This window comes from Anomaloglossus baeobatrachus, chromosome 2 (assembly GCF_048569485.1).
Source record: "Anomaloglossus baeobatrachus isolate aAnoBae1 chromosome 2, aAnoBae1.hap1, whole genome shotgun sequence".
Taxonomy (NCBI): domain Eukaryota; kingdom Metazoa; phylum Chordata; class Amphibia; order Anura; family Aromobatidae; genus Anomaloglossus; species Anomaloglossus baeobatrachus.
In genome coordinates this window covers 98596103-98621905 of record NC_134354.1, presented here as the reverse complement: position 1 = coordinate 98621905, position 25803 = coordinate 98596103, and the positions used below count along the sequence as shown (strand labels likewise).

The 25803-nt window shown below is 43.7% G+C and overlaps 1 protein-coding gene across 4 annotated transcripts in view; it reads left to right on the top strand.

Annotated features, from left to right (window-relative positions):
* Positions 1 to 25803, top strand: part of SPECC1 (sperm antigen with calponin homology and coiled-coil domains 1) — a 533597-nt gene that overhangs the window by 113540 nt on the left and 394254 nt on the right. Inside the window, exon 1 of one of the 4 annotated variants that reach the window (XM_075335211.1) lies at positions 5873 to 5946. The exons of the other annotated variants lie outside the window; for them this stretch is intronic. The gene's annotated coding sequence lies outside the window, so the exon portion shown is untranslated. Of the gene's footprint in view, positions 1 to 5872; positions 5947 to 25803 lie in introns of those variants that run through there. 4 annotated transcript variants of the gene reach the window in all.

Sequence of the window (25803 nt, the reverse complement as noted above, 5' to 3'; positions counted from 1 at the left end):
TTTAGGTCCGTTTTGAACTGCAGCATTTTTATGCCAAAAGGCATGCGTTTTGCTTTTCCATAATAGTCTATGGAAAATGTAGATTTCTAGACCGCACTTTGCGTTTTAAAACGCTGCGTTTAATTTGCATATTTTGTGGCAAAAACCATACATTCAAAGAAGCAGCATGTCAATTGTTTTTGCCATTTCTGCAGCGTTTTGCTAACATTGAAGTCAATGAGAAATGGCAAAAACCAAGAAACTTCATATTTCCTGCGTTTTACCTGCTTTTTAGGTGCAGAAAACATGCATTTTGAACAAACAAAACGCATGCTTTTCTAACATTAAAATAATGGAATAATATGTCCCTTTACACACACACATAGTCCGACAATTAAATTAAAGAAAATTATGATTTTATTGCTATTTTAGCATTAAATATTAAAAAAACGCTATAATTTCATGAAATATAACTTTTTTCTTTATTAATTCACAAAATATAAATGTATTGTGTTTTTTTCTCTTTTTTCATTCTGTTTGACTGTGTAAACTTTATTTAGCAGTGTCTTGATGTTCAAAACGCATCTGTCAAAACGCAGGTGAAAAAGCATGTAAAAAGCGCTGAAAACGCATCTAAAACACTGTAAATACGCATGCGTTTTTAGCGCTAAATTTATGGAAAAGGCAACTTTGGCTAAATCAATTAAGGCAAAAAGGTGCGTTCTAAACTGCATGTAGGGCAACGCAAAGTGCGGTCATACCCTAATGCCTGCTTTACACGTTGCAATTTCACAACGCCCCATCGTATGTGTGGCACGTTCAATTTGTTGAACGTGCCGCACAAACGATTAACCCCCGTCACACATACTTACCTGTCCTTACGACCTCGCTGTGGGCGGCGAACATCCACTTCCTGGAGTGGGAGGGACGTTCGGCGTCACATCGACGTCACGTGGCAGCCGGCCAATAGAAGCGGAGGGGCAGAGATGAGCGGTACGTAAACATCCCGCCCACCTCTTTCCTTCCACATTGCCAGCTGGAGCCGCGGGAGTCAGGTAAAATCTGTTCAATGTTCCCGGGGTGTCACACACTGCAATGTGTGCTGCCTCGGGAACATTGAACAACCCAACGTGCAATTCGTCAGGATTCAACGACGTGTATGCGATGAACCTTTTAACGTTCAATCGCAATCGCACGTACCTATCACACACTGCAATGTACCTTACGATGCAGGATGTGTGTCACTTACGACGTGACCCTGTCGACACATCGTAAGATATATTGTAGCGTGTAAAGCGGGCTTAAGAATATCAAAAAAGTCTAAAGCCAAAAATAAAGAGCTTTTTGGATTTTGTATGATATTTATAAACCATGTGCATCATTCTGAAGAAATTGGCGCAACCCCGCCCCCCCAATGAAGACCACCAGAAAATAAACAAAAGTACCTTAGGCTAAGTTCACATGTCCTGTAGTCATCCGTTAGAATGGTCCATTAGGAAACTTATTTCTGCTGGATCTGTTTGTTTTTTTTTTAACATGGGAGACTATGGAGAACGGATCCATTAAAAGAGTACTATTTAGCCATCTGTTGTACTTGCATTTATAATGGATCTATTATTTTCTTAATGGATCCGTTCCAAATGGACGATAAATAGCAATCCTTTAACGGATTCCTTGTCTCTACAAGTTAAAAAAAGGTAACCAGCCGACATCCATTATTTAACAATGGACAAAAAAAGTAGTGTTTGCACAACCTTTTTGCAAACGGATCTCTAAGGCTACTTTCACACATCCGGTTTGAGCACTGCGGCTCAATCCGGCTGTGAAAACTATGCAACGGATGCGGCGAAAACACCGCATCCTTTGCATAAGTTTTTACATGCGGCCCGTCCGTTTTTTTCCGGTTGCGGCATGCTACTGAGCATGCGCAGTGGAAAAAAACCGCATGCGGCGAGCGGATGCGTTTTTTTCCGCATCACGCTGCATCCGGCCTCCATAGGTATGGATTGAAAAATGCGCCGCAGCGGCCGGATGCGGCGCGATGCGGTGTTTTTTGCAGGAGCAAAAAACGTTGCAGGGAACGTTCGATCCGGCCGCGGCATCGGCTAAATCTGCCGCATGCGGCAAAAACCGGACCGAACGCAAGCCCCTGCGGCACAATATGGCACTAATGTAAGTCTATGCAAAAAAAACCGCAACCGGCGTTACAAAAGCCGGTTGCGTTTTTTCTGCAGAACGCCGTATTGTGCCGCAGAGCAAAAATCCGGATGTGTGAAAGTAGCCTAATGGATCCATGATAACGGATGAGTCCAGGACATGAGAATCAGCCTTAAAAGAAATGCAGATCATAAATAGGGCCATAGTGGCATGTGTATACTGATTTACCTCAAATTAATTTATATGTAGAACTCATGTCATTTTTTTATTGATATATGCACACTATGACCCTAAAGGGTGCTTTACACGCTGCAACATCGCTAACGATATATCGTCGGTGTCACGTTGTTAGTGACGCACATCCGGCGCCGGTAGCGACATCGCAGCGTGTGACACCAAGGAGCGAAGATCAACGATAACAAAACCGTCAAAAATCGTTGATCGTTGACACGTCACTCCTTTTCCAAATATCGTTGGTGGTGCATGCCGCTGGTTGTTCATCATTCCTGCGGCGTTACACATCACTATGTGTGACACTGCAGGAACAACGAACATCTCCTTACCTGCGTCCACCGGCAATGCGGAAGGAAGGAGGTGGGAGGGATGTTCCGGCCGCTCATCTCCGCCCCTCCTCTGCTATTGGACGGCCGCTTAGTGACGCCTCAGTAACGTCGCTATGATGACAAACGCACCTCCCCCTTGAAGGAGGGATTGTTCGGCAGTCACAGCGACGTCGCTGAAAAGGTATGTGCGTGTGACGCTGCCGTAGCGAGGGGGGCGGGTGCTATCGCTCGCAACATCGCTAGCGATGTCGCAGCATGTAAAGCACCCTTAAGCTTGCCTTTGCTCTTGTGTGTGTCTTTCTACTACCAGCTAATAACAATTTGATAATTTAATTTGTATATTGCACACTATTTTTTCAGTAGGTGTATTTGGTACTAAAGGTTTTGTGATACAATTTTGAACCGAGCTGGAAATGATAGCTGTCACCTGAATGATTTAATGCTAGCTAATGTGTATGGTGAGCATAAATGGAATCTATCACCAAGATTTTGCTGCAGCATAATGTAGGGGCAGAGATCCTGATTCCAGTGTCACTTACTGAGCGATTTACTGTAGTTTTGATAAAATCATCATTTAACTGCTGACAATCTACCACTTCTCTTAAATGTTGAACTCTGTATAACACCATACACACCACTTTTTGGCAGATTTCTATGTAGATAGGCAGAAAACTGCCAATCAGTGGTGGAGGCGAGGACATACAGAGCTCCAGAATGTAGAGGACTACATGGCAACATGATTACTAGTCTTCTAGTGATAATCTTCTGCTGATAAAGCATGAATTTTATAAAAACTAACACAAGAATCCAGATAAGTGATACATCACTGGAATCAGGGTCTCTGTCTCTGCATTATGTGGCTTTCAGATTAGTTGGCAAAAAATCTGGAGACAGTTGCCCTTTAAGACATAAAATATATGTAGGGTGGTATATACTCATAGCTCCCAACTGTCTTGGATTCAGGGCATAATCCCGGCTGCCTAACAGTCAGGGCTTTGTCCCAACTTCCTCTCACCTCTCCTTGCTGGCTCTGTAAGCTCCTCCTCTGGGGCAGAGCCGGCATGTAGCCTCTCTACAGGGGCGGGCCAGTATCTCTCTGCACACGCCTAATTTAACAAACAAACAATCTCTTCTCTGGTCTTCCCTAGACTTGAAATTGCAAAATTCTTGACCAGAGGCAGGAACTCTATCTATGAGCCACAGGCCAGACAGAGAGACAGGAGTATTCAGTATACTTGAGCTGTATTGCAGGCAGTGAACCCAGAACCAGATTTTCCAGGTACATAGAAATACATATGTGCATAGTAGTGTATCTCTATGTACCTGTATTATAGACATGAAGAAATAATCAGATTATTGTATTACTAAAAAATAATAGAAAAAAAACTATTGCAAAACTGTAAATTTCTTTCTAATTGCAAAACTTTAATTTAATTTTTTGATGTGAGGAACTTCAACCAACAGCCTCTACAGTTGCAGGCAGGTGCTAAACCTATGAGCAACAGACTCTGCTGATGTCACAGCGAGAATTTTCTATACTTGAAGATGCTTTGAAGCCTCTGAATCCAGAGGAAGATTATACTGGTACATAGAGATACATTGTACATAGCAGTGTATCTTTATGTCCCTGTATTCCAGAGGGAGAATAAAAAATATTTTTTTTCTTTCCATAAAATAACTTAAATAAAAAAAAAACTATTAAAATAATGTTTTTTCAATGCGCTTATTAAAAAAGTAATAACCATCACAAATCAGCAAATAACATATTGAAAGGTAAGAGATTCACAGACCTCCTGTCACTGACCTGGACTGGAGTCTCATGAGTCGATCCTCTCATCTCTAGTCCCAACCGTTCTGGATACAGTAGGACAGTCCAGGATTTTGGTCTATGCCCTGCAGTCCTTGTTGTTTTCTGAATGTCCCTACCTCTCTGACAACTCCTCCTTCCAGAATAGAAAGAAATTACAAAGTAGGGTGGCTTTGGGCGTAGTAAAAAAAAATTGCAGTAATGTGTGTAGCGCAAGGCATAGTTTGTCCCTCCTTCTGTTCTTCCAATGTTGGGAGGTATGCTTATACTGCAAAGAAAAAAATGTGGCGTATCTAAAAGGGGCGTAGGTAAAGACCTCTACTTCTATGGCTTAAATTGAAGTCAGAACTTTGGTGGAAAGTTTTGTTTGAAGCGAGCTGCCTAAAGGCCCCGTTACAAAAACGACATCGCTAACGAGATGTCATTGGGGTCACGGAATTCGTGACGCACATCTGGCCTCGTTAGCGACGTCGTTGTGTGTGACACGTACGAGCGACCGCTAACGATCAAAAATACTCACCTTATCGTTGATCGTTGACGCGTCGTTCATTTCCCAAATATTGTTGCTGGTTCAGGACGCAGGTTGTTCGTCGTTTCTGAGGCAGCACACATCGCTACGTGTGACACCCCGGGAACGACGAACAACAACCTACCTACGTCCTGCCGCCGGCAACGATGTGGGCGTGTCGTTAATGCGGCTGGTCTCCGCCCCTCCGCTTCTATTGGCGGGCCGCTGTGTGACGTCGCTGTGACGGCGCACGAATTTCCCCCTTAAAAAAGAGATTGTTGGCTGCCCACAGCGACGTCGCTAGGAAGGTAAGCATGTGTGACGGGTACTAGAGATATTGTGTGCCATGGGCAGCAATTTGCCCGTGACGCACAAACGATGGGGGCGGGTGCTTTCACGAGCGACATTGCTAGCGATATTGCTGCGTGTAAGACCCCCTTAAGACCAACCCTTAAAGACATGGCAGGCCAGGAGAAAGCTGGACATAAAGAAATAGAAACCTCCTGTATGGAGCCTTAATATAGCTATATGTATAAGCAATAGTTCAAAATTGTATAAAGTAGCACTTTAGTCTTGGTGCCACTACAACTACCAGCAATGAATAATGTCCAATACTATTACAGACGAGCTGTGAATTTAGCCTCACACTTTGTCTGAGATTGAGAAAACCTGAGGATACAGAAGAAATATTCATTTTTACCCTACATTAGCCTGTCTGTTGTGTACGCCGCCGAGTGCCAGAGAACTAGTGAGGCCAGCTTGCTTCCGTATGTGAATCATTGCTCAAGCAGCCTGCTTCTTACTGAACTGTGGTTTTCCTCTATATGAAGAGCAGAAAACACTGAATTACTCAGTCTGGTGTACACATGCTGACAGCGAGGAGAAGGAGCAGATAGCCTGCGAAAAAATACAGTATTCTACAAGAAGTATCTGTAAGTAGCTAAATGTTGTATCTTCTTCCTGATTTGTGCGGTGACATTGAGGAGGATGAATTGTGGGTTCATATGTGGCGGAGGGTAAATCTCCGTCCTTGCACCGAGTAACTAAATATAGCAGCATGTCTAAATGGTAATTAATAATCCGCTCTGCCAGAACGTCCTCTGAAATTCAGATGTCAGTTTTCTTTGTCGCGTAGAAGAAGGGAGTTTGAATATTAAATTCTCAATACACGGCTCTGGCAAAAATTAAGAGACCACTGCACAGTTGTCAGTTTCTCAGATTGTTCTCTTAATAGGTATATTTTAGAGTAAAATGTAAATTGTCCTTTTATTCTATAAACTACTGATAATATGTCTGCGAATTTCCAAGCAATAACTTTTGTATTTATTTTCTGAAAATGAGAAATGGTCAAAATAACGAAAAATGCATTGCTTTTAGATCTCAAATAATGCAAAGAAAACAAGTTCATAATCATTTAGAAATAACAATACTAATGGTTTACCTCAGGGAGAGTTCAGAAATCAATATTTTGTGGAATAACCATGATTTTTAATCACAGCTTTCATACGTCTTGGCATGCTTTCCACCAGTATTTCACACTGCTTTTGGGTGACCTTATGCCACTCCTGGTGCAAAAATGTAAGCAGTTCTTCTTTTTTTGATGGCTTATGACTATTCATCTTCCTCTTGATTACATTCCAGAGGTTTTCATCGGGGTTCAGGTCTAGAGATTTGGCTTGCCATGACAGGGTTTTGATGTGGTGGTCCTTCATCCACACATTGATTGACCTAGCTGTGTCGCATGGTGCATTGTCCTGCTGCAAAAAACAGTCCTCAGAGTTAGGGACCATTGCCTGAGCAGAAGGAAGCAACTGTTTTTCCAGGATAACCTTGTATGCGGTTTGAGTCATACGTCCTTCGTAAAGTTTAATCTGCCTTGTTGAAGCATCCCCAGATCACCACCAATCCTCCACCAAATTTCACAGTGGGTGCAAGACACTGTGGCTTGTACGCCTCTCCAGGTCTCCATCTAACCATTAGACAACCAGGTGTTGGCAAAGCTGAAAATTAGACTCATCAGAGAAGATTACCTTACTCCAGTCCTCTATGGTCCAATCCTTATGGTCTTTGGCAAACTTCAGCTTGGCTCTCCTTTGCTTCTCATTGATGAAAGACTTTTTTTCTAGATTTACATGAGTTGGGCCCTGCCTATAGGAACCTGTTATGAACTGTTCTTGCTGTGCACTTCACCCCAGCTGCCATTTGCCATTCCTTTTTTAGGTCACTGTCATGGCCATCCCAATCTCCACACCTGAACCCTATTGAAAACCTCTGGAATATAATCAAGAGGAAGATGGATAGTCATAAGCTATCAAACAAAGAAGAACTGCTTAAATTATTGCACCAGGAGTGGCATAAGGTCACCCAAAAGCAGTGTAAAGGCCGCTTTACATGCTACAATTTATCTGACGATCTCTTAAACGATGTGACACACCCAGATCGTAGTTACAATTTGCCGAGAACGCACATAGGTCATTTATTTGCGGTCAAAAGTAACGATCTCACAAACGACGCAACAGCGATATATTGTTTGACCAAGGCGGTCGTTTGGATGTTGTTCTTCGTTGGCAGGGTGTCAAACGTACCAATATGTCTACTGCATTCCAAACGACGAACAATATTTAGAAAATAAACGACATGTTAGCGATCAGCGATTTTCAACCTATTTGCGATCGTTCGGAGTCGCACGTTGGTGTCACACGCAACAACGACGCTAATGATGCCGGATGTGCGTCACGAAAACCGTGACCCCGCCGACATATCATCAGATAAATCGTAGCGTGTAACAGGGCCTTAAGCCTGGTGGAAAGCATGCCAAGATGCATGAAAGCTGTGATTAAAAATCATGGTTATTCCACAAAATAATTGATTTCTGAACTCTTCCTGAGTTAAAACATTAGTATTGTTGTTTCTAAATGATTACTTGTGAACTTGTTTTCTTTGCATTATTTGAGGTCTGAAAGCAATGCATTGTTTTGTTATTTTGACCATTTCTCATTTTCAAAAACTAAATCCTTAAATGTATTGCTTGGAAATTCAGAGACATGTCAGTAGTTCATAGAATAAAAGAACAATGTATATTTTACTCAAAAATAAACCTATAAAGAGAAAAATCAGAAAAACTGAAAATTTTGCAGTGGTCTCTTAATTTTTGTCAAAGCTGTAATTCCTGCAGTCCTATATATATAGTATATATACATATATATATATATATTTATATATATATATTTATTTTTTTTTTTTAATTTATTTTTTTTTTAAAAAAGATATGTATACACACACAGTATTCTGTTTTCTTTTTCCACCTACTGTGGGTTCTATTATTGATCTAATTTCAAATATACGTAACCTAACCTTTCACTTTAATAGGGTCCGTTGGGCTTTCTGTATGCTTCATAGCAAAAATATTTAGATTTTTACAAAATGCATTGTTGCTGTATAACTTGTATAACATACCGGAAGGGTCTAAAGAATTCCCAGTAGTAGCTTTGAACAACAGTGTGAACAAAGTCTTCAGTGATGTTCACACATTGCTTTTTTCTGCATGCAAAATCTGCTCGCTTGGCAGTAAAAAAGCTGCTTACAAAAAGTAGGTTTTGCTTTGTTTTTTTGCTGCTTTTTTTGGTGCTATCTTGGTGTGTGTTTTAGGCTATGTGCACACGCTGCAGAAAATTTAACAAAAAAAACCTGCACCTTGTGGCAGAAAAACGCAACAAAAAAAAATTATGTGGTTTTTGCACTTTTTTTCTCATGTGGTTTTTTTTGTGAATTCAATGGCTGGAAAGGTTAAAAAACGCACAAAAAATTGACATGCTGCATTTTTTAAGTCACCCCAAAAGTGGAGGCAAAAAAAAAAACAAAAAACAAAAGCAAAACTGAATTCTGATAGACTTTGTTAGGAGAAGGATAGACTGCACCAAAAAATGCAGCGTGTGCACACAGCCTACCCTTGTTTTTTTGGTGCAGATTATATGTCATTTGTCTGCAGTACATGTTTAATTGTTTAATGAAGAGAGCTTTTTCATCAAAACTAATAAAAAAATGAAACAAAAATGCAGCAAAACGCATGTTTTGTTTTTATACACAAGGTTTTAGCACTTCCTCGTTGTTTTCTATGATGAAAAAACATTGCAAAAACGCTACAAGGAATTGACATGCTGCAGATTTTAAAAACACAGCAGTTTTCCATTTTAGGCCCTGCGTGCACAGCGCAGTTTTTACTGCGTTTTTGGCCCAGTTTGTTGCCCTAAACTGCATGAATTTCCTTCCCCAGCAAAGTGTATGAGAAATCAGAAATGCTGTGCACATGTTGCTTCTTTTTTACCTGCCGTTTTGGGGGCAGAAATAAAAAGCAGCATGTCAATTCTTTTTGCATTTTTCCATTGAAAATAGTGAAAAAAAACGTATGGGTAAAAACGCACTGAAAATGCGTCAAAAACTCATGCATTCTTTGATACGTTTTTTTGGCCAGAGGTGTGTTTTTTGCTGAAGAAACAAAACTGCAGTGTGTGCACATAGTCTTTGTCAGGAAATAAAAAGCAATCTGTACATGAGATTTCGGGAATCTCATAGGTTTTGCTGGTACTGTAGAAAGCAGCATTAAAAACGGAGCAAGAAAACTCAACATGTGAACATAGCTTTACAGTGCATTGTAATGAACCAACACAATGTCATGTATCAGGTTTCTTCATCTGGATCCTTTGTATTAGTAATTAGTTTGCTTTAATTAACTGATAAGAAGGCAGACACCTATAGATTAATTTAGGAAATGCCTATCAGATGTAAATCAGAGGATCATGTGCATGATCTGCATAGATTATTTCCAAATGACAGAAGAGTTACTAAAACATCCAAACTCAAGAGTACATATTGGCTATACACATACATATATATATATATATATATATATATATATATATATATATATATATTATATAAAGACAGGAGCTGATGTGCAGCCTGTAAACAAGCACATTAATTTAGGAATATGTTCATGCACAGGTATCAATCAGTTCCAAATTAAGTTAAGCCTATGTTCACACTTCCATTGTTTTGCTTCAGTCACAATCCATCGCCTTGAGGAATTACGGTATCCTGTAAAATATTTTGCAGGAATCCATTTTTTCCCCATAGACTTCTATTAGCGATGGATTGCAACGTATGGTTTTGCGTTGCATCCGCCGCGTGACGGATAAGTTGTTTACTGACTGACCATCAGACGGGGGCAATGCTGAATGTAACGTTTTTTTGAGCGGCAAAAAAACGGACTCCACAGGTGTCCGTCGCCATCCGTCAAGAGCTATAAATGTTTGTCTATGGTGCTGGATTTCGCCATAATCCGTCACACAATGGAATCCAGTGCTGGATTCCATTATGCTCTACTGAGCATGCCCAGCATGTTTGCCACACCCACTGGGCTGTCCCAAACACAAACGGATCATGGCGGATCCGTCAAAAAACGGACGCACAACGGATGTAACGGACGCGACCGATCATTTTTTTCACAGGTTTCCTGTGAACGGAATCCTGTGAAATAACACATCCGTTGCGTCAGTTGACATCTAAAAAACGACATATCTGTCGTTGCGACGACGGAGGTGACGGAAGCAAAACAACGGAAGTGTGAACATAACCTAATTTAAAGACCTCACCAAGACTCCCCCTTAATTAATTGAAGCTGGTCTTCAATTGGCTGATCACATTGTTCCATCTGATACATCCAGGGCAAGAGGATGGAAAACTGTGGTGAGGGTATGTGCGCACGTTGCTTTTTACCTGCTTTTTTGCTGCTTTTTCTTCTGCGCTGTTTAATGCCAAAATGGATGTGTTCTTCTATTCAAGCAAAGTCTATGGGAATTTGGGTTTCTTGTTCACACTATGTTGTTCAAAATGCTGCCTTTTTGTGGCAGAACTTTGGTCAAAAACTCAGCTTTTCAAAGAAGCAACATGTCAATTGTTTTTGCCATTTGGGTTTTGCACTGCAAAGCTGAGTTTTTGACCAAAGTTCTGCCACAAAAAGGCAGCATTTTGAACAACATAGTGTGAACAAGAAACCCAAATTCCCATAGACTTTGCTTGAATAGAAGAACACATCCATTTTGGCATTAAACAGCGCAGAAGAAAAAGCCGCAAAAAAGCAGGTAAAAAGCAGGTAAAAAGCAACGTGCGCACATACCCTTAAAGTTGCAGGAATTACATAGTTAAAGAGAGGGCCTGTTCTTGGTTACATTTTTTTCTTTTAAACAGAGAGGTTGGTGGTACATACTTATTCTTTGTCCTAGTGTTGATTGTTGATTTGTTCGTAGTATATACATTTTAATTAAAAATTTTTTTTTTTTTTTTGCTAGTTCTACCAAAAAAGTTGGCGTTCAATATGAATATTTTTTATGGCCAATTAAAGTTGCTCTGTTTATATTTAGGAAGGGTTTCCCTATGAACGAATTTGGAATTTCCTAATCAATATTTTTGCCTCGGCCCTAATTGTGACATGCATGTAATCATTAAATGATTGTGTGTATAAGCTCATGTGCCGATCTCCTCCCGAGAGACAGAAAAACAACCTACAAGAAGTCTGAATTTCCTGTAAGGAATAAACTCTTCTTTTCGGTCTGTTAATAGCCGCACGCTTCCCCTTTATAAGTCAGCCATTTCTGCACTTTTACTTTTGTGTAGTCTCTGCAGCACATTGCCTTTTCTGCACTTATTTCCAGGTTATTGGGGTTACATTGAATAGTTATAAGACCTGCTAACAAACATTCACAATATTTAAAGCCCTTTAGGGTGCAGCTAAAGCGGTATTCCCATCTCCGAGATCCTATCCCAATATGTAGCAGGTATAATAATAATAATATTATTAGCAAATACCTCCAATTAGAAATGTATTATAGTTTTCCCCATATAGCCATGTCTCTTACCTCATGCGCAGGGCATTGGCTTAGGTATTCATGATTACAACCACAAACGGCTAACTGTCCCTAAATGCATCGCCTGTAACATTGGATACCTAAGCTACTGCGATGCCCTGCGCATGAAGTAAGTGACATAACTTTTCATAAGAACTATACTACATTTCTAATTGGAGGTATTTTTAAAAAGATTATTATTTTACCTACTACATATTAGGATAGGATCTTGGCGATAGGAATACCCCTCTAAGGCCTCCAACACACTTCCGTTAAAAACACGCACGTGCCGTGAGACACGTATTTTCCCTGCGTGTTGCGTGTGGTAAGTACGTGTCTCCGGTACGTGCGGACCACGTGTGTTCTACGTGTGCTATCCGCGATAGCACACGGAGAACCGGTAATTTGCATACTCACGTGGTCCGCGCTGCTGTCCAGGGTTCTGATCTTCGGCTCCAGCCCTGCCCACTCCCCGCTGATGCTGCTTCCGTACGAGCGGAGATTAGCACCCGTGACAGCACGCCCACCTCCTTTACACGCTCATAACAAGCGGCGGCCGGCAGGAACAGTTTGCAGCGGAAGAATCTGCGGGGCTGGTGGAGGTGAGTGTGTGTTTTTTTATTTTTAAATTAATGACACGTGTTCTCCGGCGCGTGTCACATGGAACCGCATCCACACTACATCCGTGTGGTATGGATGCGGGCCGTGTGACACCAGTGCTGCCGGAGAATACGTGGACATGTCAGCGTGAGAAAATCACGGATGCACGTAAGTACGGAACGGACACACGTTCCGTTCCAAAATACTTACGTGTGTCCAAACAATAATGAAAATGTAGGTCCACGTGTCTCCGTGCCGCTGGTACGTGAAAAAACTGCCAAACACGTACTGGTGGCACGGATGTGTGTCTTAGGCCTAACACATAGTTCCCAACTTTGGAGGTCAGGGAAGAGGGATATAAATTGTGACGCATGTAGAACCTGTACAATCCTTTCCACCCATTTCACGACCACCATACAGTGCGATCTCGCGACATGATGCTTTTTCCACATAGTATGATGCCCCCACAATGTATTGCTCTACACAGTATGATGTCCCCACCCAAAGTGTCATATATATGACACACACACTGAAATACCTCACAGTATGATGCCCCCCCAGAGCCCCTCAGATAAAGTTCAAATCCAGATATGCCACCTACCTGAATCTGGGAATGTCCAGCTCGAGACAGGACTTATGGCCGACCTGCTTCATCAATATATATATGTATATATATGTATATGTATATATATATATATATATATATATATATATATATATATATATATATATATATATATATATATATATATATAATTTCCTTCTTCCTCCACTTTGTACCTGTAACCACAGATGTTTTACACCAATGTAGTCATGTGAGGGCTTGGGGTTTTTTTTATGTGTGGAAAGGTGTATTTTTTTTTTTATTTTTTTTTTTGTTTGTTATGCCACCATATGTGTGTACATATAATGTAATGGAAACTTAATTTCTCAAGTCTGCTGTTGATTTTTAGTTTTTGGGGTTTCTTTTACAGTATTCACCAAGTAGTGTAAGTGAAGTGTACTTTATTCATTGCATTGTATTGTACAACAATGTCATTAATTGCTAGATTTATGTAGTTTTTTTTATTTGCTACTTTAACACAAAAGCTACACCTAACAAAAACACTTTTTTTGTGTTCTTGTTGTGTGAAAGCTTTTTATTTTTTTATCACTTTATATTGAATTCCACTTTATATTGAATTTGTTATTTGGGGCAAAGTGATAAACAAAGTAGTATAATTCCAAAAGTTGTTTCTCCTCGTTACATCATTTGGGTTAAGTAACAGGTTTTAACGGGTGTGGCAATAAGACTTTAATGTCCTTCTTTTCATTGCATATTATTTTTACATGAAAAGCACATCTTTAAAACTTTTTTTTTTGTTTAATTTCGTCCTACTAGGAGGCTTGAACTTTTAGGAGTCTGGTGGCTTATATGATACTCAGCAATACAAGTGTTTGAGACATTGTATTATGCCTGTCAGCACCCTACTCAGAGGAACGGTCTATTAGAAGAAGGCAACCATGCAGGCCACTGGTAGTCGCTCCCGAGAGCTGTATTGACAATATAATCCTATGTGTATATACTTATCTTCAGCTGTTGAACTTGTGGGTACACACACACACACACACACACACACATATACCATGGTGAATATACTGTATATCTATAGCGCCCCAGGGGCAGGTGTTTTAACCTACTCTTCACCGGGCCGGGGCTGCAGATCCTCTGCGTTGTCACTGGGTGGCCTATCCCGATTCCCTTGCCCCAAGGTGTACAGAAAGGAGGGTGGTAGGGAGGATGGAGGTAGTAGTTGGAGGCTAGGATAGTCTTTTAGGATCGTGACGCCACCTGTGGTTTGCGGCCAGGGATGGGGCCGCCGCTTCAGGGTCTCTAACCGGGGCAGATGTCAGGTGCAGCCGGGATGGTGTCGCTCCCCACAGGCGGAGCGGGATTACCCCGGGGAGGATGGCGGGGGTAGTAGTGGTCCCCGTTGGTGCCGCATCGCTTGGCAGCGGCGGTGGTTAAATGAGAGGCAGAGACAAGGGCTGCAGTTCCAGGTGATTTTACTCACAAGTCTTTCAGACGCTGCCCGAGGTACCGTTCTCTGCCACGATGGGCTTCAGCTGATCCCTGATCCGTAAAAGGTCAAGTCCGGAGTGTGTGTGTCAGCCTGTGGCGTGAAGCACTTGAGGGTCCCGGTGTCAGTAAAGTGTGTCCCGTTCTGTATGCTGATAGTGTGGTTCCGTTATAGGGCCGGTCCTCAACCCCTATGTGCTATTTGCTGCAGACTTGTGGGATGGGTCCGTTGACTTTTCGTAGTAGTTTCCCGCAACCCTTGCAGAGTTGGTAGACAACATGAAGTATGCCTGCCCTAGGATTCTGTATCCCTGACAGCGCCAGTCCTGTGGAAGCAGCTGCCCTGCTTCTCCCCAGCGACTGTGTTGAACGCCTTGGCCCACAGAGCTGCTCGCGGCACGTCCGCTCTGTTCTGTGTCTGAAGCTGAACTCCCCTGTTCTGGTGTGTTGTGTGTTTTGAGCTGTTGCCACCAGTCGATGCCACCGACTGGTTCACTACTCTCACTAGGTCAACCTGATCTTCCCACTGTGCTCATAACTCCCCCTGGTGATTGCTTCTCACTGACCCTGAGTCCCCAGTCCAGTGAATCTGGGGAGCCCTTGGTGCAATGGCGTCCTGTAAACCCACCGCTGTAGTGACCCCCTACTGTGATCCGACCCTGGCCCAGTCCCCATTGGGGAGAGCAACCCTGTGACTGTATGTTTGTGTATGAGTAAACCAGCTTTGACTTTCCTTGGACCTAGGATGAGTACTACACCCTAATGGGGGTGCAGTACTCTGTGGCACCTGAAACCGCAGGGGCGCCACATATCCATCACAAAAATGGAATTAAACCTTGCTCATCATGGATATAGAAGACATGGAGCAGGAAGATGTTTATGCCTCTTATCCCCAAAACTACATATATCAAACACAGCATAATAATTTAATACTACAGGTCAGGCTGGGGTACCCATCTTGTTGCTCGGGAGCCACATGTGGCTCACTGGCCCATCATGTGTGGCTTGTGGCTGTCTGGCAGCTAGGTGCATTTGCACCAGGTCTTGCAAACAACTATGAAGAGCAGGTCTCCAGATGGTGATATTTGTGAGTAGCCCCACACAGAAGAGCAGATCTGGATGGGGGTACGAACCCCTGGATCTTGGTATACTGCCTGGGAGTGGTGATTTCTGTGGAAGAGCTTTGGCTGTCATTATAATGGTAATGGGGGCTCTGGGTGTCACTACTATGAGGGGTGGAATCTAAATGTGGCTCACGACCCTTCATCAGGAAGGTTGGTGACCACTGCTAGCCTTGTCTTATATTTTTTGCATTGGGGAATGTAGCAACCTCCAAGGACACACAACCTATTAGGCTATGTGCGCACACTGCAGTTTTGTGTTTTCACACACACACACACACACACACACACACACTTTGTGCTAGAAAACGCATAAAAAAACATGCATTTTTTGCGCGTTTTCATGCATTATTGGTCCTGTGCGAGTGTTTTATTTTTTTTTTTTTAGTAAAATAAATTGCTAGAAGGGCTAAAATTGCAAGTCAAAAAAACACAAAGAATTGACTTGATGCTTCTTTTTTTCTGCACTCAAAACTGCAAGGAAAAAAAGAAACAACATGTGCACAGCATTTCAGAATTCTCAGACTTTGCTGGGGAAGGAGAAAGACACAGTTTTGGGCAACAAACTACACCAAAAAATGCGGCAAAAAAATGCAGCATGTGCACACGGCCTAAACCAGCCGCCTTTCTTTCCCAGACTGTTAATAATTAGAGCAGATAATAGCAGGATCTTGTTCTTCTCCAGTTCTTTTTAGGCCCAGGAACATTGAGAGGTGAGTCTGTAGACTTCTGGTCACCTTGTCTTTGCTAGGTTGGTTTATACTCTTTGATCAAAAAGGTCAACTTACTTTTTTTTTTTTTACATGTAGTAATACTGAAGTTTATGTATTCATTAATTGCAGAGTGCTGCTGTGTAATGTTATATATATATATATATATATATATATATATATATATATATACATATACATACACATATACACTGTGTGTGTGTATGTATGTATGTGTTTTTTTTTGTTTTTAATGTATGAATTCTGTATGTCTATGAAAAAAAAAAAATTTTATTCATCAGCTTTGGATGTGGACTTATACTATGCAGCTCTTCCCTTTTTCTCTGTGCAGAGCACAAATGTACGTGACCGCAAAATTTTCGCACACAAGCTATATAGCATGAAAAAGGCCTGTGCTAAATTGTAGGTGTTTTTGCAATTGTGCTAACCATAAAGAATAAACTCCTCTTGGTCCCTTGGATCTTTTTTTGCAGAACTGGACAGATTGATCCCTCTAGCACAGCTGATTAATCTCCAGTTAAAGAGAGATGACTGATTTTTTTTTCACTTCATTGTTTTGGTTTTTGCTATGTAACCTCAAGAAACACAGATTTTAGTGATGTAATTTAATAAGCTGTGCGCTATTTACTTATGGTCAAGGTGGCACTAAGACTTCTCATTGCTGTGCCAAGTTGTCTGACCATGCCCATGTATACAGAGAGCTGTGGTGTGGGTGTGGTTAGCTTTCTGAGCTCTGCTAAGAACTTTGTCACAATTTCTGCACCCTGTAAAATAAGTGACACATCAATGGATTCAGGGTCTCTATTCCTATATTAGGCTACTCTCAGATGAGGTAGCAAAAACTTGCTGACAGATTCCCTTTAAGATGTGTCAATGTAGCGCCCCTGAGCTACTCAGGGCACTACAAGGAACTGCATCCTCTTGGGGATGCAGGACCTACCCCCTGGCACCTGGAGTACCAGTGCCGATACCACCAAAGCACAACCAAAATCCTAGTTCTCCACTCCACACCGGGGCTAAAGGGTTAATCAAGTAAGGGGATGGTTACCTAGAGTTAGGAACGAGTCCTGGGATTTGCCAGCCTGGTGGAGGGGACACACTCAGACCAAGAGAACAGTGGCACACAGAGAGGTGTGCGGACGTGCTTGAGCTGGGTCTGTGCAACGGTGACCCGGGAGCACAGGAGAGAGGTCGCCAGGACGGGGTACTGAGATACCGCTGGGACCAGAGCACGCACGGGGCACAGCGCCCTAGATCAGGCGCCAGTTCTACACGGCTTGATAATCGCCTGCACAGTGTGAACACCTTCATGGACTTAAACGAACCAAATAATTCGGGGGCATCAGCAGTAAACTAGGATCGGGGTTCAGACACTTACCTCCCCACAGAGTCCGCACTGCCCGCCGTACGGAGAAGGAGACTAATACCCCAAAAGGGACAGTTGGGCCCCAAACACTTTATGCTATGGAGACCCAATCAACAGAGAGTGCCGGGAATAAAGCAACCTGGGTCACTACATTGGCACTGATATTTCATGGGACCTGAACCAGTTATCCACGGGTCGGAGTAAGTAGAGACTGTTAAAGACAACCCGGTGTGGTCTCGATTATTGCCCTTCACAACTCCCAGGCACGGCCCTACCTTCGGAAGGCCCAACATCATTGCTGCAACCACTACCAGCCCTGGGAGTGGCGTCATGTACACTAACTTTCATCCCAACTTAAAATAATCCCCCTTTTACAAGAGAAGCCCCAGGTCACGGGACCGGGCAATGTCCACCAAAGTGACATTCCCATTTGCAACCGCCCGGGACCGAGTACCCCCTTCCTTGGGTGACACATCAATATATTCTCTTAAATGTACTAAGGGAGATTGGTTTTAGGCACGGGGAGGGAAAAACCTTTTTTGTGATAATTGGGGTGAGCTGTCCTCTGCCGAGGTCCACACGGGCCCAAAGATATTTGTAATAATCCTAAACAAGTACAAAGGTTCTTTGAAAGTTTTTAAAATCATATTTCCCCCAAGGCTGCCATGTGACCTTCTGAATTTCTCTAGCCCTGTTGCTGATGGTTACAATGCTGTCTGTGTCGCCACTTATTTTGCTTTGTATGGTTTTTGCATCAATTGAAACATTTCTCGAATACATGTTTCTTTCATTTTATGCAAATACATTCGAGAATTTGTGCTCAGAAGTTTTCTGTTTTACATCAGAATATTTGATTAAAAGCACTTTGAAAATACAAAGCTGAACAGTTATCTCATTTGTACTGTACAATCTATGGAGATAACGCTCATAACAGACGCTCATAGTCCAGCCTTTAGTTTAGAAACTGTAGTAAAAATGTAAAAAGTGGAACTGCCGAGGAAAACAAAGTTGCAACTTTTTTTTTTTTTTTGTAGATATACAATTGTCACATTATACCTAGAGATGATTGGGCCCATGGAAGTTTGGTTCGGTGGATGCAGCCGAGCTTTAAATTAAGATCGGTGTGGAACCCGAACTTGACCTGATCCCCAAAGGAAGTCACTAATTGGGCAGTTGGGTCTCTGCCCATATGCAGCCAGCCATAAACAGATCACTTCTAGGAGAGGGTGTCCAGGGTTTTTTCAATTTTTATTTTTATTTTTTTACTTATTTATTTTTTTTTTGCACGCTACATCTGATCATGCTGTTACCCTGAGTGCGAGCCGATCAAACACTGCAAGCGGCGTGCACTGCACCGAGCGTATCCAAGCACCGCGAAGCTCGCGTGAGTGGTTTGCATAATTAAAGCACCCGGGCTCTGAACCTGAACTCTGTCTGCAAAGTCTGTGTTTGGTACAAACACCGAATCTTGGGTTCTCCCATTTCTAACTAGATAGGTGCTTTTCACCTAATAAAAATAACATTTGTTTGTAGAGTTCTGATGTGACGATCGTAAGAAATTGTGTAGAAACCAAAATACAAATCAGACTGGAAGTGCTCTATGGGTGTTTCAATACAAATTGTTTCTCCAAAATGCATTGACACGCTCCCAGTGCACGTCCAGCCTAAACTGCAGATGGCTTTGACACTGGAATTCTCATTACTGGCACATCAGATCTCTATAAAAAGTAGCTAACATTTATACTGTGGAACAAACAGCTATACGTCCACTATCACTATGGACTGACTAGATCACTATGGACCGACTAGATCACTATGGTCAATACCTAACATCTGCTGAAAGGTTCTGTTTAAAGTGGGTTCTCTGGGTAAGGACCCGGAATCTTGTACAAGTTGTGTACATATCACACGAGTTAGGGCTCGGTTCCACTTGTGCACAGCTTCCGATGCGAGAGCATTGTAAGTGATATGCTAATGACTAGAGATGAGCGAACCGGCTGTGGTTCGGCTCGAGTTCGGTTCGTCGAACGGAGGTCCCGTTCAAGTTCAGTTCGTCGAACGTTCGACGAACCGAACTCGAACCGCATAGGAAACAATGGCAGGCAATCACAAACACCTAAAAACACCTAGAAAACACCCTCAAAGGTGTCCAAAAGGTGACAAACAACTCACAACACAACACAAACACATGGGAAAGTGACAAGGACATATACTCATGCGAAAACAAAAGAGCTGGACAAGGAAAAAGAGGAGGAGACACAGATATAGGCATGGCACGCCCTTCTAAAATCATGTAAAACCCCACAAGGTGACTCCAAGCGGAGTTCTCCCTTTTTTCCAAAAATTGGGCCCCACACACACCCACCCCTTCAGTGGCAGCACTTGTGCCCCAGTTGTACACTTCACAGCTAGATTTGCATCAAGCACATTCAAAAATACGCCATCCTTCACCGTCCCAAGGATGACACCGGGGTAGGTAGCTAAGTCTTTCCTGATCCCAGATCTGTTCATCTTGGCTCCTTTTTAAAAACACGGCAAGCAAGGGTTACTCCAAGCGGAGTCTCCCTTTTTTCCAAAAATTGGGCCCCACACACACCCACCCATTCAGTGGCAGCAGTTGTGCCCCAGTTGTACACTTCACAGCTAGATTTGCATCAAGCACATTCAAAAATACGCCATCCTTCACCGTTCCCAGGATGACCCCGGGGTAGGTAGCAAAGTCTTTGCTGAACCATGACTTGTTCATCTTGGATCATTTTTAAAAACAATGTAAGCAAGGGTTACTCCAAGCGGAGTCTCCCTTTTTTCCAAAAATTGGGCCACACAGGCACTCACCCCTTCAGTGGCAGCACTTGTGCCCCAGTTGTACACTTCACAGCTAGATTTGCATCAAGCACAGTAAAAAATACGCCATACTTAACCGTCCCCAGGAGGACCCCGGGGTAGGTAGCAAAGTCTTTCCTGATCCCAGCGCTGTGCATTTTGGATCATTTTTAAAAACAATGTAAGCAAGGGTTACTCCAAGCGGAGTATCCCTTTTTTTTCAAAAAAGTGGGCCACACAGACACCCCATCAGTGGCAGCCTTTGTGCCCTAGTTGCAAACAGGATGTTTTGATTTGCATCAAGCACATTCCAAATCCACAAGCATTTACTCTCCCCAGGATGACACAGGGGTAGTAAAATCCTTGTGGATCCATGACTTGTTCATTTTGATGAACGTTAGTCTGTCCACATTGTCACTGGACAGACGCGTGCGCTTATCTGTCAGCACACACCCAGCAGCACTGAAGACACGTTCAGAGACAACGCTGGCAGCTGGACACGACAAAATCTCCAAGGCGTAAGTGGAGAGCTCTGGCCATTTTTAAAGATTTGAAGCCCAAAATGAGTAAGGCTCCATTTGCAAAGTCATGGCATCGATGTTCATTTGGAGATACTCCTGTATCATCCTCTCCAGCCGTTGACTATGTGTCAGACTTGTTGTCTCTGGTGGCCTTGCAAAGGAGGGTCTAAAAAAAATTATGAAAAGATTCAATAAAATTGCTGTTACCAGCACCAGATACGGTGCTACTGCTACGGGTAGACTGTTGAAGATGACGAGACCGTCCCATGTTTGTCAAGTTAGAACTGGGAGATTCACTCCCTGCACCTGCATGGTTGTTTGGTGGAAAAGCCGAGCTAAGATCGAGTAACAGCTTCTGCTGATACTCCTGCATACGTGCGTCCCTTTCTATGGCTGGAATTATGTCACAAAATTTGGACTTGTACCGGGGATCTAATAGTGTGGCAAGCCAGTAGTCATCATCACTTCTAATTTTGACAATACGAGGGTCATGTTGGAGGTAGTGCAGCAAGAAGGCGCTCATGTGTCTTGCGCAGCCATGCGGACCAAGTCCACGCTGTGTTTGTGGCATAGAGGTGCTAAACGTTATTTATTCCTCTGACATCTCCCCCCAACCTCTTTCAACTGAAATTTGACCAAGGTCTCCCTCATCCGCTGAGTCTTCCATGTCCATGGACAGTTCGTCCTCCATTTCTTCATGTTCTCCTGCACCTTCCTCAACATTTCGCCTGCTACCATGCGCCCTTGTTGATCCCTGTCCCCCATGGTCCCATGCCTGCCGCGTTGGTGGTGATGAACGTCTGGACCTTGGTGATGTTGTTGTGTCATGCGCATATGAATCCTCCTGTAGTTCCTCCCCTTCCTGTTGTCCCACCCCCTGACTCCGAATAGTGTTTAGTGTGTGCTCCAGCATGTAAATGACTGGAATTGTCATGCTGATAATGGCAGCGCTAAACATATTCGTCGCCATGTCGAAACTGTGCAGAAGGGTGCATAGGTCCTTGATCTGAGACCACTCCATCAGGGTGATCTGCCCCACCTCTGCATCTCGTTGGCCCAGGCTATACGTCATGACGTATTACACCAGGGCTCGGCGGTGCTGCCATAGTCGCTGTAACATGTGGAGAGTCGAATTCCAGCGTGTCGGCACATCGCATTTCAGGCGATGAACCGGTAGGCCGAAAGACTTCTGGAGCGATGCAAGTCGCTCAGCTGCGGCGGTTGAACAGCGGAAGTGAGCAGACAGTTTTCGTGCCCTGGTCAGAAGGCCATCTAGGCCGGGATAGTGTGTTAAAAATTGCTGGACAACAAGGTTCAACACGTGAGCCATACAAGGCACGTGTGTCACCTTGCCCAGGCGAAGGGCCGCACCCAGGTTTGCAGCATTGTCGCACACGGCCTTACCAGGCTGCAGGTTGAGTGGAGACAACCATTTATTAAACTCAGTCTCCAGAGCTGCCCACAACTCAGCCGCTGTGTGACTCCTATTTCCAAGACATGTCAAGCTAAAGACCGCCTGATGCCGTTGCGCTCTGCTGCTAACATAGTAATGAGGGGTGCGTGATTCCTTCTGCGCAGTGAGAACGCTGGCGGCCTGACCAGGCAGGCTTGGGGCGGAGGTGGAGGACCCAGATGAGGTGGAGGAGGCAGAAGCAGTGGCGGAACTTGGACAGACAGAGGATTGACACACAAGTCGTGGGGACGGCAAGACTTGTGCAGCAGATCCTTCACCATCTATCACCATAGTTACCCAGTGCCCAGTCAGCGACATGTAACGTCCCTGTCCATGCTTACTGGTCCAAGTATCGGTGGTGAAATGCACCCGTTCACACACAGAGTTTCTCAAGGAAGCGGTGATGTTGTGTGCGACATGCTGGTGTAGCGCGGGCACACCTTTCTTAGAGAAGTAGTGGCGACTGGGCATCTGGTACTGGGGCACAGCGACAGACATAAGGTCTCTAAAATCCTGTGTGTCCACCAGGCGGAAAGGCAGCATTTCGGTAGCCAAGAGCTTACAGAGGGATAAAGTCAACCTCTTAGATTTGTCATGGGTCGCAGGAAATGGCCTTTTATTTGTCCACATCTGAGGGACAGAGATCTGGCTGCTGTGTGTAGACGGTGTTGAGTAGGGTGTCTCTGGAAAAATGCAGGTTTGTGAGGAAAGTGCAGGCGTAGACATGATGTTGCCTTCATCCAACATTGGTGCTATCGATGTCTGAGAGAGCTGTATACACGCACTTGTTTACCCTTCCAAACCAACTGACGACCTACCAAGCAAACTGCCTGTTGCGGTTACAGTGGTGGAAGTTGTGCATGGAAAACCAGGTGTGACAGCTGTCCCCACAGTCCTAGAAGATGAAGAGCGCGCGGATGCACTGGAAGGGGCAGGCGGTGGATGGTTCGCTCCGCTAGGCCGCATTGCAGCACAGTGAGCTTCCCACTGGGACATATGATATTTATTCATGTGACGATTTATGGAAGAAGTTGTCAAACTGCTGAGGTTTTGCCCTCTACTAACAGAATCACGACAAATTTTACAGATCACATAATTTGGGCGATCTTTTGCTATGTCAAAAAAGGACCAGGCTAGGCAAGGCTTAGAGGGCATGCGACCTGCTGAGCCCCCCCGACTAGTGCTCAGAGGCAGAGTGGTGGCTGAGGATGCAGTTGTAGACGTGCTACCAGTGCTCCGACTCTGTCTAGGAAGGCGCAAGGTAACTTCGTCGTCGGTTGCATCCTCCTCCACCGCCTCTGTTGACCTCCTCGAGTGCCTGACTGTGGGTTGACAGTAGGTGGGATCTAGAACTTCCTCATCAATTGTTGTGTTTGCACTCCCCTCACCCTCAGACCGAGCCTCTTCTTGCCCTGACCGAATATTTAAGTTAGCATCCCAATCTGGTATCTGCGTCTCATCGTCATCAGTATGTTCCTCATTGTCTATAACAACAGGTGTTACAGTTTGTGAAAAAGGGTCAACATTATGCTCAGAAACTTGGTCCTCATGGCCTGAATCAGAGTCACAAAGGTTCTGGGCATCACTGCAGACCATTTCCTGGTCTGTACTCACTGTAGCTTGGGAGCAGACTTCTGATTCCCAGGCTATAGTGTGACTGAACAGCTCTGCAGACTCAGCCATCTCAGTTCCACCATACTGTGCAGGGTGGATGGAGACTTTAGAGCTGGGAGAATGCAAGTGTGATTGGCCTGACAACTCAGAGGACTGGTGTTTTTTGGATGCGGTAGTTGAGGTGGAGGAGAGGGCACTTGTTGGACCACTTGAGATCCATTCAAGCATTTTCCTTTTTTGGCCATCATCTACCTTTGTTCCAGTTGTTCGTGTCCGTAAAAAAGGGAGCACATCGGATTGTCCACGGTAAGTAGTAGACATCTTACTTTTGCTGGAAGATGGTCTATCTTCAGCAGATGTTAATGGAGCTTTGCCACCTTCCCCACAGACAAACCCTCTTTTTACTTTTCCAACACGCCTCTTCCCCTTTCCACCAGCATCTGTCATTTTGCCACTCATTTTGATTGCGACAAGATTGTGCACTTAAAATGTGATAGTAAAAATTGAGAGGTGGTGTAGATTTCAGCGGTGGTCTACCTTTATTAACAGCAGAATAAACAACAATAATTATCCCTGACAATGCAACTACGGCCCTTAAACTGGCAGCATAGTTTGCTAGTATAATGGCTTAGTAACAATGAGTTTGAGTGTGCAATGCAGGCAGACGTGCTGCAAATATCTTTGCACTAGTGGGACAATACAGTCTTTCTTTTTTCTTTTCTCCACCCTTTTCTCTCCTCTCCTCTCCTCCTCTCCTCCTTTCCTATCCTCCTCTCCTCCTTTCCTCTCCTCCTCTCCTCCTTTCCTCTTCTCCTCTTCTGCTCTTCTCCTCTTCTCCTCCTCTTCTGCTCTTCTCCTCTTCTCCTCCTCTTCTGCTCTTCTCCTCTTCTCCTCCTCTTCTCCTCCTCTTCTCCTCCTCTTCTCCTCCTCTTCTCCTCCTCTTCTCCTCCTCTTCTCCTCTCCTCCTCTCCCCTTCTCCTCTCCTCTTCTCCTCTCCTCTTCTCCTATCCTCCTCTCCTCCTTTCCTCCTCTCCTCTCCTTTCTCTTCTTCCTCCTCTTCCTTCTCTTCTTCTCTCCTCCTCTCCTCTCCTTTCTCTTCTTCCTCCTCTTCCTTCTCTTCTTCTTCTCTCCTCCTCTCCTCTCCTTTCTCTTCTTCCTCCTCTTCCTTCTCTTCTTCTCTCCTCCTCTCCTCTTCTTTCTCTTCTTTCTCTTCTTTCTCTTCTTTCTCTTCTTTCTCTTCTTTCTCTTCTTTCTCTTCTTTCTCTTCTTTCTCTTCTTTCTCTTCTTCCTCCTCTTCCTTCTCTTCTTCTCTCCTCCTCTCCTCTTCTTTCTCTTCTTCCTCCTCTTCTCCCTTTCCCCCTCTTTTCACTTTCTCCTCTCCTCCTCTCTTTTTCCCCCTTTTTCACCTTCTCCTCTCCCTCCTCTTCCTTCTCTTCTCCTCTCTTTTTCCCCCTTTTTCACCTTCTCCTCTCCCTCCTCTTCTTTCTTTTCTCCTCTCCTTTCCCCCCCTTTTTTTCACTTTCTCCTCTCCCTCTTTCTCTCCTTCTCCACCTTCTTTTTTCCTACTTTCTTTTATACCCTTTATTAGGCATTATTACA